This window comes from Notolepis coatsorum (genome assembly GCF_963971535.1).
Source record: "Notolepis coatsorum genome assembly, chromosome: 6".
Classification (NCBI taxonomy): Eukaryota; Metazoa; Chordata; class Actinopteri; order Aulopiformes; family Paralepididae; genus Notolepis; species Notolepis coatsorum.
The window spans coordinates 41641455-41660403 of NC_140170.1; the positions used below are offsets into that span (position 1 = coordinate 41641455).

Here is an 18949-nt window from a genome sequence, read left to right on the forward strand (position 1 = left end):
GTCTGTCTGTCTGTCTGTCTGTCTGTCTGTCTGTCTGTCTGTCTGTCTGTCTGTCTGTCTGTCTGTCTGTCTGTCTGTCTGTCTGTCTGTCTGTCTGTCTGTCTGTCTGTCTGTCTGTCTGTCTGTCTGTCTGTCTGTCTGTCTGTCTGTCTGTCTGTCTGTCTGTCTGTCTGTCTGTCTGTCTACTGGTATATGCGTGCAATGCACGTGTATGCATGTGTGTATGTGTGTGTGCGTGCGCGCGCGCGCGTGTGTGTGTGTGTGTGTGTGTGTGTGTGTGTGTGTGTGTGTGTGTGTGTGTGTGTGTGTGCGTTTCTGTGTTAGTATGTACCGGTAATTTATCCTGTGGGAAATGTCACATCCACTTTTTAAAGCTCCTTTTACCTGGACATTTTTTTTTATCCACTTTTTCTCCTTATTTTAAAAATGTTTCTCCCATCCCGATTTCATATTGCCAATTCTCCCCTCCCCTGTCTTGAACGTTGCTAGACTATGCCTCCCACTGTTCGGCTGTAGTGAGGATAGAAGCCTTGCATCACGTGTCCCCTCCGGTACACGAGGAGGCAGCCTGTCGCATCTTTTCACCAGACAGCGCAGACTCTCAGTGGCGAGGTGTAACGTGTAGGAGGCTAATACTACCCCCGCTACTTCCTGTCTCTGCTGTGCAGGCGCACCAACCGACCTGTAGGAGTCGCTGTCCACAACGTCCAATCCCCACCCATCGACTTTCCACCCGCTACCTCTGTCAATTGAGATAGTATGATGACTGGCCGAAGCCGGAGGCAATGCTGACTCGGGGAGTCGAGACCGGAGTCTCTTGCGTTGGTGACGAGCGCAATCTCCGCTGCGCCACCCAGCCGCCTACCGGGAACATTTGATGTTGCTGGTGACACCTACCATGTGAAGAAGACACAACAAAGACAGATACAGGGATGAAAGGATGAAAAGGCAGAGAAAGAGAGAGAGAGAGAGAGAGAGAGAGAGAGAGAGAGAGAGAGAGAGAGAGAGAGAGAGAGAGAGAGAGGGTGAGGGTGATGAAAAATGTACAAAAGTATAAATGTGGGAAATCAAATGACCCTCTCCTTGACTCTCTATGTCGTTATCTAAACATGTGTATGGGATTTGTAGCTGCGGGTTCGTTAGAACATCTCTTTTTGATGTACTCCCATTAGCAGATCCACTTATAGGTCCATCTAGTCAGCCAATCAGCTCAGACTCTCTGTAATCAGGACGAGCGCTTGGACACATGGGATCAAGATGATGACAAGTGGCTTCATACAACCAGGCTGACCCGGTTAACGTGAACACACTGGACCTAGAACAAGTGGCTTCATACAACCAGGCTGACCCGGTTAACGTGAACACACTGGACCTAGAACAAGTGGCTTCATACAACCAGGCTGACCCGGTTAACGTGAACACACTGGACCTAGAACAAGTGGCTTCATACAACCAGGCTGACCCGGTTAACGTGAACACACTGGACCTAGAACAAGTGGCTTCATACAACCAGGCTGACCCGGTTAACGTGAACACACTGGACCTAGAACAAGTGGCTTCATACAACCAGGCTGACCCGGTTAACGTGAACACACTGGACCTAGAACAAGTGGCTTCATACAACCAGGCTGACCCGGTTAACGTGAACACACTGGACCTAGAACAGGGTGAACTGCAACAGAATGACAGTTGACATTTGTGTAAAATTGGATTCGTTTGAAAATGTGAAGTCCGAGCCAAGCCAAGCCATTATCCGGGAAGCACTTTTAAACCAGCTCAGCGGCTAGACCGCGCAGCGCCCCCCGGCCTCACTCCCGCGTCAGCCATCTTTGCTGACCTGTTCTTCGGTAATTGTCCCGTCTATATAAATCTAACTCTACACACAATCAGACGTTTGCAGTCTGGAAGTTTCCACTCATTATGGTTAAGTAGAGTTTACACCTCGGTGCCAGTCTGGGTCCGGGCCACATGACCGCACACAAGGGTTATTGATTGGTCAGAATGAAAGCCAGAAATGACAGCGTAAGCATTTCCTTGTAAACCAGGAAGTTGATGAATGGAGCGGTGAGACGGAGGAGGCAGAGATTGAGCTTCTCCTGTTTCCCATCATTCTTCCATCCATCTCTTTCACTCATCCCGTCCCTCTCTCTCTGTCTTCGTCACGTTCTCCTTCTCCTCTCCTGCGCCCCCGTGTCTCCCCATCATTCCTCCTTCTTCTTTGTCCTTTCTCTTTTGTCCCTCTACATCCCTCCGTCTTAGTTCATCTTCATCCCTGTCTTTCTTGTATCTCTCTCTCTCTCTCTCTCTCTCTCTCTCTCTCTCTCTCTCTCTCTCTCTCTCTCTGTTCCCCTTCTTTTACTCCCTCTCTCTCATCTTGACTAGATCTGTAGCCAGTAGTTCTTTGTGACAATCGTTCAGTATCTCTCCCTTTCTCTGTCCATCTGGATCTACATCCCCACCCCCATCCCTCCCTTCCTCCCTCCCCTTATTACACTACCAGTCAAACACAGTGTCCATTTCAATCGTGTGTTCCTCCCCTTCTCTCGCCTTCTCTCTCTCTCCCCCTCTCTAGTGCTCTGTCCTTACCTCTCTCTCTTCCCCCTCTCTATTCCTCCATCCTTACCTCTCTCTCTCTCCCCCTCTCTAGTGCTCTGTCCTTACCTCTCTCTCTCTCTCCCCCTCTCTAGTGCTCTGTCCTTACCTCTCTCTCTTCCCCCTCTCTATTCCTCCATCCTTACCTCTCTCTCTCTCCCCCTCTCTACTGCTCTGTCCTTACCTCTCTCTCTCTCTCTCTCTCTCTCTCTAGTGCTCTGTCCTTACCTCTCTCTCTCTCTCTCTCTAGTGCTCTGTCCTTACCTCTCTCTCTCTCTCCCTCTCTAGTGCTCTGTCCTTACCTCTCTCTCTCCCCCTCTCTAGTGCTCTGTCCTTACCTCTCTCTCTCTCTCCCTCTCTACTGTGCTGTCCTTACCTCTCTCTCTCTCTCCCCCTCTCTAGTGCTCTGTCCTTATCTCTCTCTCTCTCTCCCCCTCTCTAGTGCTCTGTCCTTACCTCTCTCTCTCTCTCCCTCTACTGCTCTGTCCTTACCTCTCTCTCTCTCTCTCTCTCTCTCTCTAGTGCTCTGTCCTTACCTCTCTCTCTCTCCCTCTCTCTAGTGCTCTGTCCTTACCTCTCTCTCTCTCTCTCTCTCTCTCTCTCTCTCTAGTGCTCTGTCCTTACCTCTCTCTCTCCCTCTCTACTGCTCTGTCCTTACCTCTCTCTCTCTCTCTCTCTCTCTAGTGCTCTGTCCTTACCTCTCTCTCTCTCCCTCTCTCTACTGCTTTGTCCTTACCTCTCTCTCTCTCTCTCTAGTGCTCTGTCCTTACCTCTCTCTCTCCCCCTCTCTAGTGCTCTGTCCTTACCTCTCTCTCTCTCTCTCTCTACTGCTCTGTCCTTACCTCTCTCTCTCTCTCCCCCTCTACTGCTCTGTCCTTACCTCTCTCTCTCTCTCTCTCTCTCTAGTGCTCTGTCCTTACCTCTCTCTCTCTCTCTCTCTCTCTCTCCCCCTCTATTGCTCTGCCCTTACCTCTCTCTCTCTCTCTCCCCCTCTCTAGTGCTCTGTCCTTACCTCTCTCTCTCTCTCCCCCTCTACTGCTCTGCCCTTACCTCTCTCTCTCTCTCTCTCTCTCTCTCTACTGCTCTGTCCTTACCTCTCTCTCTCTCCCTCTCTCTACTGCTCTGTCCTTACCTCTCTCTCTCTCCCTCTCTCTAGTGCTCTGTCCTTACCTCTCTCTCTCTCTCTCTCTCTCTAGTGCTCTGTCCTTACCTCTCTCTCTCCCTCTCTACTGCTCTGTCCTTACCTCTCTCTCTCTCTCTCTCTCTCTCTCTCTCTAGTGCTCTGTCCTTACCTCTCTCTCTCCCTCTCTACTGCTCTGTCCTTACCTCTCTCTCTCTCTCTCTCTCTAGTGCTCTGTCCTTACCTCTCTCTCTCCCTCTCTCTACTGCTCTGTCCTTACCTCTCTCTCTCTCTCTCTCTCTCTAGTGCTCTGTCCTTACCTCTCTCTCTCTCCCTCTCTCTACTGCTCTGTCCTTACCTCTCTCTCTCGCTCTCTCCCCCTCTCTAGTGCTCTGTCCTTACCTCTCTCTCTCTCTCTCTCTCTCCCTCTACTGCTCTGTCCTTACCTCTCTCTCTCTCTAGTGCTCTGTCCTTACCTCTCTCTCTCTCTCTCTCTCTCTACTGCTCTGTCCTTACCTCTCTCTCTCTCTCTCTCTCTAGTGCTCTGTCCTTACCTCTCTCTCTCCCTCTCTACTGCTCTGTCCTTACCTCTCTCTCTCTCTCTCTCTCTCTCTACTGCTCTGTCCTTACCTCTCTCTCTCTCCCTCTCTCTAGTGCTCTGTCCTTACCTCTCTCTCTCTCTCCCTCTCTACTGCTCTGTCCTTACCTCTCTCTCTCTCTCTACTGCTCTGTCCTTACCTCTCTCTCTCTCCCCCTCTCTACTGCTCTGTCCTTACCTCTCTCTCTCTCTCTACTGCTCTGTCCTTACCTCTCTCTCTCTCTCTCTCTCTACTGCTCTGTCCTTACCTCTCTCTCTCTCTACTGCTCTGTCCTTACCTCTCTCTCTCTCTCTCTCTCTCTAGTGCTCTGTCCTTACCTCTCTCTCTCTCTCTACTGCTCTGTCCTTACCTCTCTCTCTCTCCCCCTCTCTAGTGCTCTGTCCTTACCTCTATCTCTCTCTACTGCTCTGTCCTTACCTCTCTCTCTCTCCCCCTCTCTAGTGCTCTGTCCTTACCTCTCTCTCTCTCTCTCCCTCTCTACTGCTCTGTCCTTACCTCTCTCTCTCCCTCTCTACTGCTCTGTCCTTACCTCTCTCCCCCTCTCTAGTGCTCTGTCCTTACCTCTCTCTCTCTCTCCCTCTCTAGTGCTCTGTCCTTACCTCTCTCTCTCTCTCTACTGCTCTGTCCTTACCTCTCTCTCTCTCTAGTGCTCTGTCCTTACCTCTCTCTCTCTCTACTGCTCTGTCCTTACCTCTCTCTCTCTCTACTGCTCTGTCCTTACCTCTCTCTCTCTCTCTCTAGTGCTCTGTCCTTACCTCTCTCTCTCTCTAGTGCTCTGTCCTTACCTCTCTCTCTCTAGTGCTCTGTCCTTACCTCTCTCTCTCCCTCTCTACTGCTCTGTCCTTACCTCTCTCTCTCTCTAGTGCTCTGTCCTTACCTCTCTCTCTCTCTCCCTCTCTCTAGTGCTCTGTCCTTACCTCTCTCTCTCTCTACTGCTCTGTCCTTACCTCTCTCTCTCTCTCTACTGCTCTGTCCTTACCTCTCTCTCTCTCTCTACTGCTCTGTCCTTACCTCTCTCTCTCTCTACTGCTCTGTCCTTACCTCTCTCTCTCTCCCCCTCTCTACTGCTCTGTCCTTACCTCTCTCTCTCTCTCCCTCTCTACTGCTCTGTCCTTACCTCTCTCCCTCTCTACTGCTCTGTCCTTACCTCTCTCTCTCTCTACTGCTCTGTCCTTACCTCTCTCTCTCTCCCCCTCTCTAGTGCTCTGTCCTTACCTCTCTCTCTCTCTACTGCTCTGTCCTTACCTCTCTCTCTCTCCCCTCTCTAGTGCTCTGTCCTTACCTCTCTCTCTCTCTCTCCCTCTCTACTGCTCTGTCCTTACCTCTCTCTCTCCCTCTCTACTGCTCTGTCCTTACCTCTCTCCCCCTCTCTAGTGCTCTGTCCTTACCTCTCTCTCTCTCCCTCTCTAGTGCTCTGTCCTTACCTCTCTCTCTCTCTCTACTGCTCTGTCCTTACCTCTCTCTCTCTCTCTAGTGCTCTGTCCTTACCTCTCTCTCTCTCTACTGCTCTGTCCTTACCTCTCTCTCTCTCTACTGCTCTGTCCTTACCTCTCTCTCTCTCTCTCTAGTGCTCTGTCCTTACCTCTCTCTCTCTCTAGTGCTCTGTCCTTACCTCTCTCTCTCTAGTGCTCTGTCCTTACCTCTCTCTCTCCCTCTCTACTGCTCTGTCCTTACCTCTCTCTCTCTCTAGTGCTCTGTCCTTACCTCTCTCTCTCCCTCTCTCTAGTGCTCTGTCCTTACCTCTCTCTCTCTCTACTGCTCTGTCCTTACCTCTCTCTCTCTCTCTACTGCTCTGTCCTTACCTCTCTCTCTCTCTACTGCTCTGTCCTTACCTCTCTCTCTCTCCCCCTCTCTACTGCTCTGTCCTTACCTCTCTCTCTCTCTCCCTCTCTACTGCTCTGTCCTTACCTCTCTCCCTCTCTACTGCTCTGTCCTTACCTCTCTCTCTCTCTACTGCTCTGTCCTTACCTCTCTCTCTCTCCCCCTCTCTAGTGCTCTGTCCTTACCTCTCTCCCTCTCTACTGCTCTGTCCTTACCTCTCCTCTCTCTCTCTCTAGTGCTCTGTCCTTACCTCTCTCTCTCCCTCTCTCTAGTGCTCTGTCCTTACCTCTCTCTCTCTCTACTGCTCTGTCCTTACCTCTCTCTCTCTCTCTACTGCTCTGTCCTTACCTCTCTCTCTCTCTACTGCTCTGTCCTTACCTCTCTCTCTCTCTACTGCTCTGTCCTTACCTCTCTCTCCCTCTCTACTGCTCTGCCCTTACCTCTCTCTCTCTCTCTCTCTCTCTCTACTGCTCTGTCCTTACCTCTCTCTCTCTCCCTCTCTCTACTGCTCTGTCCTTACCTCTCTCTCTCTCCCTCTCTCTAGTGCTCTGTCCTTACCTCTCTCTCTCTCTCTCTCTCTCTCTCTAGTGCTCTTTCCTTACCTCTCTCTCTCCCTCTCTACTGCTCTGTCCTTACCTCTCTCTCTCTCCCTCTCTCTACTGCTCTGTCCTTACCTCTCTCTCTCTCTCTCTCTCTAGTGCTCTGTCCTTACCTCTCTCTCTCTCTCTCTCCCCCCCTCTCTAGTGCTCTGTCCTTACCTCTCTCTCTCTCTCTCCCTCTACTGCTCTGTCCTTACCTCTCTCTCTCTCTCTCTCTCTACTGCTCTGTCCTTACCTCTCTCTCTCTCCCCTCTCTACTGCTCTGTCCTTACCTCTCTCTCTCTCCCTCTCTAGTGCTCTGTCCTTACCTCTCTCTCTCTCTCCCTCTCTACTGCTCTGTCCTTACCTCTCTCTCTCTCTCTAGTGCTCTGTCCTTACCTCTCTCTCTCCCTCTTTACTGCTCTGTCCTTACCTCTCTCTCTCTCTCTCTCTCTCTACTGCTCTGTCCTTACCTCTCTCTCTCTCTCTCTCTCTAGTGCTCTGTCCTTACCTCTCTCGCTCCCTCTCTAGTGCTCTGTCCTTACCTCTCTCTCTCTCTCTCCCTCTCTACTGCTCTGTCCTTACCTCTCTCTCTCTCTCTAGTGCTCTGTCCTTACCTCTCTCTCTCCCTCTTTACTGCTCTGTCCTTACCTCTCTCTCTCTCTCTCTCTCTCTACTGCTCTGTCCTTACCTCTCTCTCTCTCTCTCTCTCTCTCTCTCTACTGCTCTGTCCTTACCTCTCTCTCTCTCCCTCTCTCTAGTGCTCTGTCCTTACCTCTCTCTCTCTCTCTCCCTCTCTACTGCTCTGTCCTTACCTCTCTCTCTCTCTCTAGTGCTCTGTCCTTACCTCTCTCTCTCCCTCTCTACTGCTCTGTCCTTACCTCTCTCTCTCTCTCTACTGCTCTGTCCTTACCTCTCTCTCTCTCTCCCCCTCTCTACTGCTCTGTCCTTACCTCTCTCTCTCTCTCTCTCTCTCTACTGCTCTGTCCTTACCTCTCTCTCTCTCTCTCTCTCTCTCTCTCTCTACTGCTCTGTCCTTACCTCTCTCTCTCTCTCTCTACTGCTCTGTCCTTACCTCTCTCTTTCTCTCTCTCTAGTGCTCTGTCCTTACCTCTCTCTCTCTCTCTACTGCTCTGTCCTTACCTCTCTCTCTCTCCCCCTCTCTAGTGCTCTGTCCTTACCTCTCTCTCTCTCTCCCTCTCTACTGCTCTGTCCTTACCTTTCTATCTCTCCCTCTCTACTGCTCTGTCCTTACCTCTCTCCCCCTCTCTAGTGCTCTGTCCTTACCTCTCTAGTGCTCTGTCCTTACCTCTCTCTCTCTCTCTACTGCTCTGTCCTTACCTCTCTCTCTCTCTAGTGCTCTGTCCTTACCTCTCTCTCTCTCTACTGCTCTGTCCTTACCTCTCTCTCTCTCTACTGCTCTGTCCTTACCTCTCTCTCTCTCTCTCTCTCTAGTGCTCTGTCCTTACCTCTCTCTCTCTCTAGTGCTCTGTCCTTACCTCTCTCTCTCTCTCTCTAGTGCTCTGTCCTTACCTCTCTCTCTCTCTCTACTGCTCTGTCCTTACCTCTCTCTCTCTCTAGTGCTCTTTCCTTACCTCTCTCTCTCTCTACTGCTCTGTCCTTACCTCTCTCTCTCTCTACTGCTCTGTCCTTACCTCTCTCTCTCTCTCTCTCTAGTGCTCTGTCCTTACCTCTCTCTCTCTCTAGTGCTCTGTCCTTACCTCTCTCTCTCTCTAGTGCTCTGTCCTTACCTCTCTCTCTCCCTCTCTACCGCTCTGTCCTTACCTCTCTCTCTCTCTAGTGCTCTGTCCTTACCTCTCTCTCTCTCTCCTCTCTCTAGTGCTCTGTCCTTACCTCTCTCCCTCTCTCTACTGCTCTGTCCTTACCTCTCTCTCTCTCTAGTGCTCTGTCCTTACCTCTCTCTCCCTCTCTACTGCTCTGTCCTTACCTCTCTCCCTCTCTACTGCTCTGTCCTTACCTCTCTCTCTCTCTAGTGCTCTGTCCTTACCTCTCTCTCTCTCTACTGCTCTGTCCTTACCTCTCTCTCTCTCTACTGCTCTGTCCTTACCTCTCTCCCTCTCTCTAGTGCTCTGTCCTTACCTCTCTCTCTCTCTACTGCTCTGTCCTTACCTCTCTCTCTCTCTACTGCTCTGTCCTTACCTCTCTCTCTCTCTACTGCTCTGTCCTTACCTCTCTCTCTCTCTACTGCTCTGTCCTTACCTCTCTCTCTCTCTCTACTGCTCTGTCCTTACCTCTCTCCCTCTCTCTAGTGCTCTGTCCTTACCTCTCTCTCTCTCTACTGCTCTGTCCTTACCTCTCTCTCTCTCTACTGCTCTGTCCTTACCTCTCTCTCTCTACTGCTCTGTCCTTACCTCTCTCTCTCTCTACTGCTCTGTCCTTACCTCTCTCTCTCTCCCCCTCTCTACTGCTCTGTCCTTACCTCTCTCTCTCTCTCTACTGCTCTGTCCTTACCTCTCTCTCTCTCTACTGCTCTGTCCTTACCTCTCTCTCTCTCCCCCTCTCTACTGCTCTGTCCTTACCTCTCTCTCTCTCCCTCTCTACTGCTCTGTCCTTACCTCTCTCTCTCTCTACTGCTCTGTCCTTACCTCTCTCTCTCTCTCTCTAGTGCTCTGTCCTTACCTCTCTCTCTCCCCCTCTCTACTGCTCTGTCCTTACCTCTCTCTCTCTACTGCTCTGTCCTTACCTCTCTCTCTCTCTCTCTAGTGCTCTGTCCTTACCTCTCTCTCTCTCTCCCTCTCTAGTGCTCTGTCCTTACCTCTCTCTCTCTCTCTCCCTCTCTAGTGCTCTGTCCTTACCTCTCTCTCTCTCCCCTCTCTAGTGCTCTGTCCTTACCTCTCTCTCTCTCTCTACTGCTCTGTCCTTACCTCTCTCTCTCTCCCCCTCTCTACTGCTCTGTCCTTACCTCTCTCTCTCTCCCTCTCTAGTGCTCTGTCCTTACCTCTCTCTCTCTCTCCCTCTCTACTGCTCTGTCCTTACCTCTCTCTCTCTCTCTCCCCTCTCTACTGCTCTGTCCTTACCTCTCTCTCTCTCCCTCTCTACTGCTCTGTCCTTACCTCTCTCTCTCTCTCCCCCTCTCTACTGCTCTGTCCTTACCTCTCTCTCTCTCTCTCCCTCTCTAGTGCTCTGTCCTTACCTCTCTCTCTCTCTCCCTCTCTAGTGCTCTGTCCTTACCTCTCTCTCTCTCCCTCTCTAGTGCTCTGTCCTTACCTCTCTCTCTCTCTCCCCCTCTCTAGTGCTCTGTCCTTACCTCTCTCTCTCTCTCTACTGCTCTGTCCTTACCTCTCCCCCTCTCTAGTGCTCTGTCCTTACCTCTCTCTCTCTCTCTCTCTCTCTAGTGCTCTGTCCTTACCTCTCTCTCTCTCTCCCTCTCTAGTGCTCTGTCCTTACCTCTCTCTCTCTCTCTCCTCTCTACTGCTCTGTCCTTACCTCTCTCTCTCTCTCCCCCTCTCTAGTGCTCTGTCCTTACCTATCTCTCTCTCCCTCTCTAGTGCTCTGTCCTTACCTCTCTCTCTCTCTCTCCCTCTCTACTGCTCTGTCCTTACCTCTCTCTCTCTCCCCCTCTCTACTGCTCTGTCCTTACCTCTCTCTCTCTCTCTCCTCTCTACTGCTCTGTCCTTACCTCTCTCTCTCTCTCCCCCTCTCTACTGCTCTGTCCTTACCTCTCTCTCTCTCTCCCCCTCTCTACTGCTCTGTCCTTACCTCTCTCTCTCTCTCCCTCTCTACTGCTCTGTCCTTACCTCTCTCTCTCTCTCCCCCTCTCTACTGCTCTGTCCTTACCTCTCTCTCTCTCTCTCCCTCTCTAGTGCTCTGTCCTTACCTCTCTCTCTCTCTCTCCCCCTCTCTACTGCTCTGTCCTTACCTCTCTCTCTCTCTCCCCCTCTCTACTGCTCTGTCCTTACCTCTCTCTCTCCCCCTCTCTAGTGCTCTGTCCTTACCTCTCTCTCTCTCTCTCTCCCTCTCTACTGCTCTGTCCTTACCGCTCTCTCTCTCTCTCCCTCTCTAGTGCTCTGTCCTTACCTCTCTCTCTCTCTCCCTCTCTAGTGCTCTGTCCTTACCTCTCTCTCTCTCTCCCCCTCTCTACTGCTCTGTCCTTACCTCTCTCTCTCCCCCTCTCTAGTGCTCTGTCCTTACCTCTCTCTCTCTCTCCCCCTCTCTACTGCTCTGTCCTTACCTCTCTCTCTCTCCCTCTCTAGTGCTCTGTCCTTACCTCTCTCTCTCTCCCCCTCTCTACTGCTCTGTCCTTACCTCTCTCTCCCCCTCTCTAGTGCTCTGTCCTTACCTCTCTCTCTCTCTCTCTCCCTCTCTACTGCTCTGTCCTTACCTCTCTCTCTCTCTCCCCCTCTCTACTGCTCTGTCCTTACCTCTCTCTCTCTCTCTCTCTCTCTCTACTGCTCTGTCCTTACCTCTCTCTCTCTCTCCCTCTCTACTGCTCTGTCCTTACCTCTCTCTCTCTCTCCCCCTCTCTACTGCTCTGTCCTTACCTCTCTCTCTCTCTCCCTCTCTAGTGCTCTGTCCTTACCTCTCTCTCTCTCCCTCTCTACTGCTCTGTCCTTACCTCTCTCTCTCTCTCCTCCTCTAGTGCTCTGTCCTTACCTCTCTCTCTCTCTCCCTCTCTAGTGCTCTGTCCTTACCTCTCTCTCTCTCCCTCTCTAGTGCTCTGTCCTTACCTCTCTCTCTCTCCCCCTCTACTGCTCTGCCCTTACCTCTCTCTCTCTCTCTCTCCTCTCTACTGCTCTGTCCTTACCTCTCTCTCTCTCCCTCTCTCTACTGCTCTGTCCTTACCTCTCTCTCTCTCCCTCTCTCCTAGTGCTCTGTCCTTACCTCTCTCTCTCTCTCTCTCTCTCTCTCTCTCTAGTGCTCTGTCCTTACCTCTCTCTCTCCCTCTCTACTGCTCTGTCCTTACCTCTCTCTCTCTCTCTCTCTAGTGCTCTGTCCTTACCTCTCTCTCTCTCCCTCTCCTCTACTGCTCTGTCCTTACCTCTCTCTCTCTCTCTCTCTAGTGCTCTGTCCTTACCTCTCTCTCTCGCTCTCTCCCCCTCTCTAGTGCTCTGTCCTTACCTCTCTCTCTCTCTCCCTCTACTGCTCTGTCCTTACCTCTCTCTCTCTCTCTCTCTACTGCTCTGTCCTTACCTCTCTCTCTCTCTCCCTCTCTAGTGCTCTGTCCTTACCTCTCTCTCTCTCTCCCTCTCTACTGCTCTGTCCTTACCTCTCTCTCTCTCTCTACTGCTCTGTCCTTACCTCTCTCTCTCTCTCTAGTGCTCTGTCCTTACCTCTCTCTCCCCCTCTCTACTGCTCTGTCCTTACCTCTCTCTCTCTCTCTCTCTCTACTGCTCTGTCCTTACCTCTCTCTCTCTCTCTCTAGTGCTCTGTCCTTACCTCTCTCTCTCCCTCTCTACTGCTCTGTCCTTACCTCTCTCTCTCTCTCTCTCTACTGCTCTGTCCTTACATCTCTCTCTCTCCCTCTCTCTAGTGCTCTGTCCTTACCTCTCTCTCTCTCCCCTCTCTACTGCTCTGTCCTTACCTCTCTCTCTCTCTTTACTGCTCTGTCCTTACCTCTCTCTCTCTCCCCCTCTCTACTGCTCTGTCCTTACCTCTCTCTCTCTCTCTCTCTCTACTGCTCTGTCCTTACCTCTCTCTCTCTCTCTCTCTCTCTACTGCTCTGTCCTTACCTCTCTCTCTCTCTCTCCGCTCTCTACTGCTCTGTCCTTACCTCTCTCTCTCTCTCTAGTGCTCTGTCCTTACCTCTCTCTCTCTCTCTCTCTCTAGTGCTCTGTCCTTACCTCTCTCTCTCTCTCTACTGCTCTGTCCTTACCTCTCTCTCTCTCCCCTCTCTAGTGCTCTGTCCTTACCTCTCTCTCTCTCTCTACTGCTCTGTCCTTACCTCTCTCTCTCTCCCCTCTCTAGTGCTCTGTCCTTACCTCTCTCTCTCTCTCTCCTCTCTACTGCTCTGTCCTTACCTCTCTCCCCCTCTCTAGTGCTCTGTCCTTACCTCTCTCTCTCTCCCCCTCTCTAGTGCTCTGTCCTTACCTCTCTCTCTCTCTCTCTCTCCTCCTTCTCTAGGTTGTCTTACTCTCTCCTCTCTCTACTGCTCTGTCCTTACCTCTCTCTCTCTCTAGTGCTCTGTCCTTACCTCTCTCTCTCTCCTACTGCTCTGTCCTTACCTCTCTCTCTCTCTACTGCTCTGTCCTTACCTCTCTCTCTCCTCTCTAGTGCTCTGTCCTTACCTCTCTCTCTCTCTAGTGCTCTGTCCTTACCTCTCTCTCTCTAGTGCTCTGTCCTTACCTCTCTCTCTCCCTCTCTACTGCTCTGTCCTTACCTCTCTCTCTCTAGTGCTCTGTCCTTACCTCTCTCTCTCTCCCCTCTCTAGTGCTCTGTCCTTACCTCTCTCTCTCTCTACTGCTCTGTCCTTACCTCTCTCTCTCTCTCTATGCTCTGTCCTTACCTCTCTCCTCTCTACTGCTCTGTCCTTACCTCTCTCTCTCTCTAGTGCTCTGTCCTTACCTCTCTCTCTCTCCCCCTCTCTACTGCTCTGTCCTTACCTCTCTCTCTCTCCCTCTCTACTGCTCTGTCCTTACCTCTCTCTCCTCTCTCTGCTCTGTCCTTACCTCTCTCTCTCTCTCTCTACTGCTCTGTCCTTACCTCTCTCTCTCTCTACTGCTCTGTCCTTACCTCTCTCTCTCTCTACTGCTCTGTCCTTACCTCTCTCTCTCTCTCTCTACTGCTCTGTCCTTACCTCTCTCTCCCTCTCTACTGCTCTGTCCTTACCTCTCTCTCTCTCTCTCTCTCTACTGCTCTGTCCTTACCTCTCTCTCTCTCCCTCTCTCTACTGCTCTGTCCTTACCTCTCTCTCTCTCCCTCTCTAGTGCTCTGTCCTTACCTCTCTCTCTCTCTCTCTCTCTCTCTCTCTCTCTCTCTCTCTCTCTAGTGCTCTGTCCTTACCTCTCTCTCTCCCTCTCTACTGCTCTGTCCTTACCTCTCTCTCTCTCTCTCTCTCTCTAGTGCTCTGTCCTTACCTCTCTCTCTCTCCTCTCTCTACTGCTCTGTCCTTACCTCTCTCTCTCTTCTCTCTAGTGCTCTGTCCTTACCTCTCTCTCTCTCTCTCTCCCTCTCTAGTGCTCTGTCCTTACCTCTCTCTCTCTCTCCCTCTACTGCTCTGTCCTTACCTCTCTCTCTCTCTCTCTCTACTGCTCTGTCCTTACCTCTCTCTCTCTCCCCCTCTCTAGTGCTCTGTCCTTACCTCTCTCTCTCCTCCTCTCTAGTGCTCTGTCCTTACCTCTCTCTCTCTCTCCCTCTCTACTGCTCTGTCCTTACCTCTCTCTCTCTCTCTAGTGCTCTGTCCTTACCTCTCTCTCTCCCTCTCTACTGCTCTGTCCTTACCTCTCTCTCTCTCTCTCTCTCTAGTGCTCTGTCCTTACCTCTCTCTCTCTCCCTCTCTACTGCTCTGTCCTTACCTCTCTCTCTCTCTCTCTCTCTAGTGCTCTGTCCTTACCTCTCTCTCTCTCTCTCCCCTCTCTAGTGCTCTGTCCTTACCTCTCTCTCTCTCTCTACTGCTCTGTCCTTACCTCTCTCTCTCTCTCTCTCTCTCTACTGCTCTGTCCTTACCTCTCTCTCTCTCCCCTCTCTAGTGCTCTGTCCTTACCTCTCTCTCTCTCTCTCTCTAGTGCTCTGTCCTTACCTCTCTCTCTCTCTCTCCTCTACTGCTCTGTCCTTACCTCTCTCTCTCTCTCTCTTAGTGCTCTGTCCTTACCTCTCTCTCTCTCTACTGCTCTGTCCTTACCTCTCTCTCTCTCTCTCTACTGCTCTGTCCTTACCTCTCTCTCTCTCTCTCTCTAGTGCTCTGTCCTTACCTCTCTCTCTCTTCTCTCTACTGCTCTGTCCTTACCTCTCTCTCTCTCTCTCTCTCTACTGCTCTGTCCTTACCTCTCTCTCTCTCCCTCTCTAGTGCTCTGTCCTTACCTCTCTCTCTCTCTCTATGCTCTGTCCTTACCTCTCTCTCTCTCCTAGTGCTCTGTCCTTACCTCTCTCTCTCTCTCTCTACTGCTCTGTCCTTACCTCTCTCTCTCTCCTCCTTCTACTGCTCTGTCCTTACCTCTCTCTCTCTCTCTCTCTACTGCTCTGTCCTTACCTCTCTCTCTCTCTCTCTCTCTCTCTACTGCTCTGTCCTTACCTCTCTCTCTCTCTCTCTCACCTGCTCTGTCCTTACCTCTCTCTCTCTCTCTACTGCTCTGTCCTTACCTCTCTCTCTCTCTCTACTGCTCTGTCCTTACCTCTCTCTCTCTCTCTCTACTGCTCTGTCCTTACCTCTCTCTCTCTCTTAGTGCTCTGTCCTTACTCTCACACTCTCTCTCTCCCTCTCTACTGCTCTGTCCTTACCTCTCTCTCTCCCCCTCTCTAGTGCTCTGTCCTTACCTCTCTCTCTCTCTTCCCTCTCTAGTGCTCTGTCCTTACCTCTCTCTCTCTCTACTGCTCTGTCCTTACCTCTCTCTCTCTACTGCTCTGTCCTTACCTCTCTCTCTCTCCCCTCTACTGCTCTGTCCTTACCTCTCTCCCTCTCTACTGCTCTGTCCTTACCTCTCCCTCTCTCTCTCTAGTGCTCTGTCCTTACCTCTCTCTCTCTCTAGTGCTCTGTCCTTACCTCTCTCTCTCTCTACTGCTCTGTCCTTACCTCTCTCTCTCTCTATGCTCTGTCCTTACCTCTCTCTCTCTCTACTGCTCTGTCCTTACCTCTCTCTCTCTCTACTGCTCTGTCCTTACCTCTCTCTCTCTCTCTACTGCTCTGTCCTTACCTCTCTCCCCTCTCTAGTGCTCTGTCCTTACCTCTCTCTCTCTACTGCTCTGTCCTTACCTCTCTCTCTCTCTACTGCTCTGTCCTTACCTCTCTCTCTCCCCTCTCTACTGCTCTGTCCTTACCTCTCTCTCTCTCTACTGCTCTGTCCTTACCTCTCTCTCTCTCTACTGCTCTGTCCTTACCTCTCTCTCTCTACTGCTCTGTCCTTACCTCTCTCTCTCTCTCTCTAGTGCTCTGTCCTTACCTCTCTCTCTCTACTGCTCTGTCCTTACCTCTCTCTCTCTCTCTCTAGTGCTCTGTCCTTACCTCTCTCTCTCTCTCCCTCTCTAGTGCTCTGTCCTTACCTCTCTCTCCCTCTCTCCCTCTCTAGTGCTCTGTCCTTACCTCTCTCTCTCTCTCCCCCTCTCTAGTGCTCTGTCCTTACCTCTCTCTCTCTCTCTACTGCTCTGTCCTTACCTCTCTCTCTCTCCCTCTCTACTGCTCTGTCCTTACCTCTCTCTCTCTCCCTCTCTAGTGCTCTGTCCTTACCTCTCTCTCTCTCTCTCTACTGCTCTGTCCTTACCTCTCTCTCTCTCCCCCTCTCTAGTGCTCTGTCCTTACCTCTCTCTCTCTCTCCCTCTCTAGTGCTCTGTCCTTACCTCTCTCTCTCTCCCTCTCTAGTGCTCTGTCCTTACCTCTCTCTCTCTCTCCCTCTCTAGTGCTCTGTCCTTACCTCTCTCTCTCTCTCCCCCTCTCTAGTGCTCTGTCCTTACCTCTCTCTCTCTCTACTGCTCTGTCCTTACCTCTCTCTCTCTCTCTCTCTACTGCTCTGTCCTTACCTCTCTCTCTCTCCCCCTCTATACTGCTCTGTCCTTACCTCTCTCTCTCTCTCCCTCTCTACTGCTCTGTCCTTACCTCTCTCTCTCCCCTCTCTACTGCTCTGTCCTTACCTCTCTCTCTCCCTCTCTACTGCTCTGTCCTTACCTCTCTCTCTCTCCCTCTCTACTGCTCTGTCCTTACCTCTCTCTCTCTCTCCCCTCTCTACTGCTCTGTCCTTACCTCTCTCTCTCTCTCTCTCCCTCTCTAGTGCTCTGTCCTTACCTCTCTCTCTCTCTCCCTCTCTAGTGCTCTGTCCTTACCTCTCTCTCTCTCTCCCTCTCTAGTGCTCTGTCCTTACCTCTCTCTCTTCTCCCCCTCTCTAGTGCTCTGTCCTTACCTCTCTCTCTCTCTCTCTAGTGCTCTGTCCTTACCTCTCTCTCTCTCTCCTCTCTAGTGCTCTGTCCTTACCTCTCTCTCTCTCTCTCCCTCTCTAGTGCTCTGTCCTTACCTCTCTCTCTCTCTCTCCCTCTCTACTGCTCTGTCCTTACCTCTCTCTCTCTCTCCCCCTCTCTAGTGCTCTGTCCTTACCTCTCTCTCTCTCTACTGCTCTGTCCTTACCTCTCTCTCTCTCTCCCTCTCTACTGCTCTGTCCTTACCTCTCTCTCTCTCTCTCCCTCTCTACTGCTCTGTCCTTACCTCTCTCTCTCCCCCTCTCTACTGCTCTGTCCTTACCTCTCTCTCTCTCTCTCTCTCTCTCTAGTGCTCTGTCCTTACCTCTCTCTCCCCCTCTCTACTGCTCTGTCCTTACCTCTCTCTCTCTCTCTCTCTAGTGCTCTGTCCTTACCTCTCTCTCTCTCTCTCTCTCTCTAGTGCTCTGTCCTTACCTCTCTCTCTCTCTCTCTCTCTCTCTAGTGCTCTGTCCTTACCTCTCTCTCTCTCCCCCTCTCTAGTGCTCTGTCCTTACCTCTCTCTCTTTCTCTACTGCTCTGTCCTTACCTCTCTCTCTCTCTCCCTCTCTAGTGCTCTGTCCTTACCTCTCTCTCTCTCTCTCTCTCTCCCTCTCTACTGCTCTGTCCTTACCTCTCTCTCTCTCTCTCTCCCTCTCTACTGCTCTGTCCTTACCTCTCTCTCTCTCTCCCCTCTCTACTGCTCTGTCCTTACCTCTCTCTCTCTCTCCCTCTCTACTGCTCTGGCCTTACCTCTCTCTCTCTATCCCTCTCTACTGCTCTGTCCTTACCTCTCTCTCCCCTCTCTACTGCTCTGTCCTTACCTCTCTCTCTCTCTCTCCCTCTCTAGTGCTCTGTCCTTACCTCTCTCTCCCCCTCTCTACTGCTCTGTCCTTACCTCTCTCTCTCTCTCCCTCTCTACTGCTCTGTCCTTACCTCTCTCTCTCTCTCCCTCTCTAGTGCTCTGTCCTTACCTCTCTCTCTCTCTCTCTCCCTCTCTATTGCTCTGTCCTTACCTCTCTCTCTCTCTCTCCCTCTCTAGTGCTCTGTCCTTACCTCTCTCTCTCTCTCTCTCTCTAGTGCTCTGTCCTTACCTCTCTCTCTCTCTCCTCCTCTAGTGCTCTGTCCTTACCTCTCTCTCTCTCTCTCTCTCTCTCTAGTGCTCTGTCCTTACCTCTCTCTCTCTCCCCCTCTCTAGTGCTCTGTCCTTACCTCTCTCTCTCTCTCTCTAGTGCTCTGTCCTTACCTCTCTCTCTCTCTCTCTCTCTAGTGCTCTGTCCTTACCTCTCTCTCTCTCTCTCCCCTCTACTGCTCTGTCCTTACCTCTCTCTCTCCCCCTCTCTACTGCTCTGTCCTTACCTCTCGCTCTCTCTCTCTCTCTCTCTCTCTCTCTCTCTCTCTCTCTCTCTCTCTCTCTCTCTCTCTCTCTCTCTCTTACTCACTCCCAGAAACTAAGAGCCGGGATAAATAGAGACACAGAGAAAGAAAGAAAGAAAGAAAGAAAGAAAGAAGAAAGAAAGAAAGAAAGAAAGAAAGAAAGAAAGAAAGAAAAAAAGAGAAAAATAAGATAGATGGATAGAAAGAGAGAGGAGATAATGAAAAAGACAGAGAAAGACAGAAGGATTAAATGATCTGAAACAGAGGAAAGGAGAAAGGCAGCCATGACGCAAAGAGGCAATGACAGAGAAAGCAGGTGTGGACCAAGACTGAAAGGAATGAGAGACAGACACAGAGAGAATAGAGAGAGAGAGAAACCACAAGACTGAGATTACTTATAGGAGGGATAGAGAATAACTTGGAGAAGAGATGGATGGAAGAATGAAGGCAAGCAGGAGAGCTCTCCATCTCTGCCTCCTCCGTCAGTCAGTCCATCAGTCAGTCAGTCAGTGAATGAGTGAGTTAATCAATCAGTCAGTCAGTCAGTCAGTCAGTCCAGTCAGTCAGTCAGTCAGTCAGTCAGTCAGTCAGTCAGTCAGTCAGTCAGTCAGTGAGTGAGTGAGTGAGTGAGTCAGTGAGTGAGTGAGTTAATCAATCAGTTAGTCAGTCAGGGAGGGACTACAGGGCCTGTATAGTAGGGATGAGCCCGCATATTAATTCGGGAAAGCACAGATAATGAGATGGACACAGATATTTGTATTACACAGATATGCATATTATTTCAATAAATATGTTTTATGTTATGAGCA

General features: G+C 51.2%; 1 protein-coding gene across 1 annotated transcript in view; it reads left to right on the top strand.

Moving 5' to 3' along the window:
• Nucleotides 1-18949, top strand: part of necab2 (N-terminal EF-hand calcium binding protein 2) — a gene marked incomplete at both ends in the record, with an annotated part of 380241 nt that overhangs the window by 155761 nt on the left and 205531 nt on the right. The window lies entirely within an intron of this gene.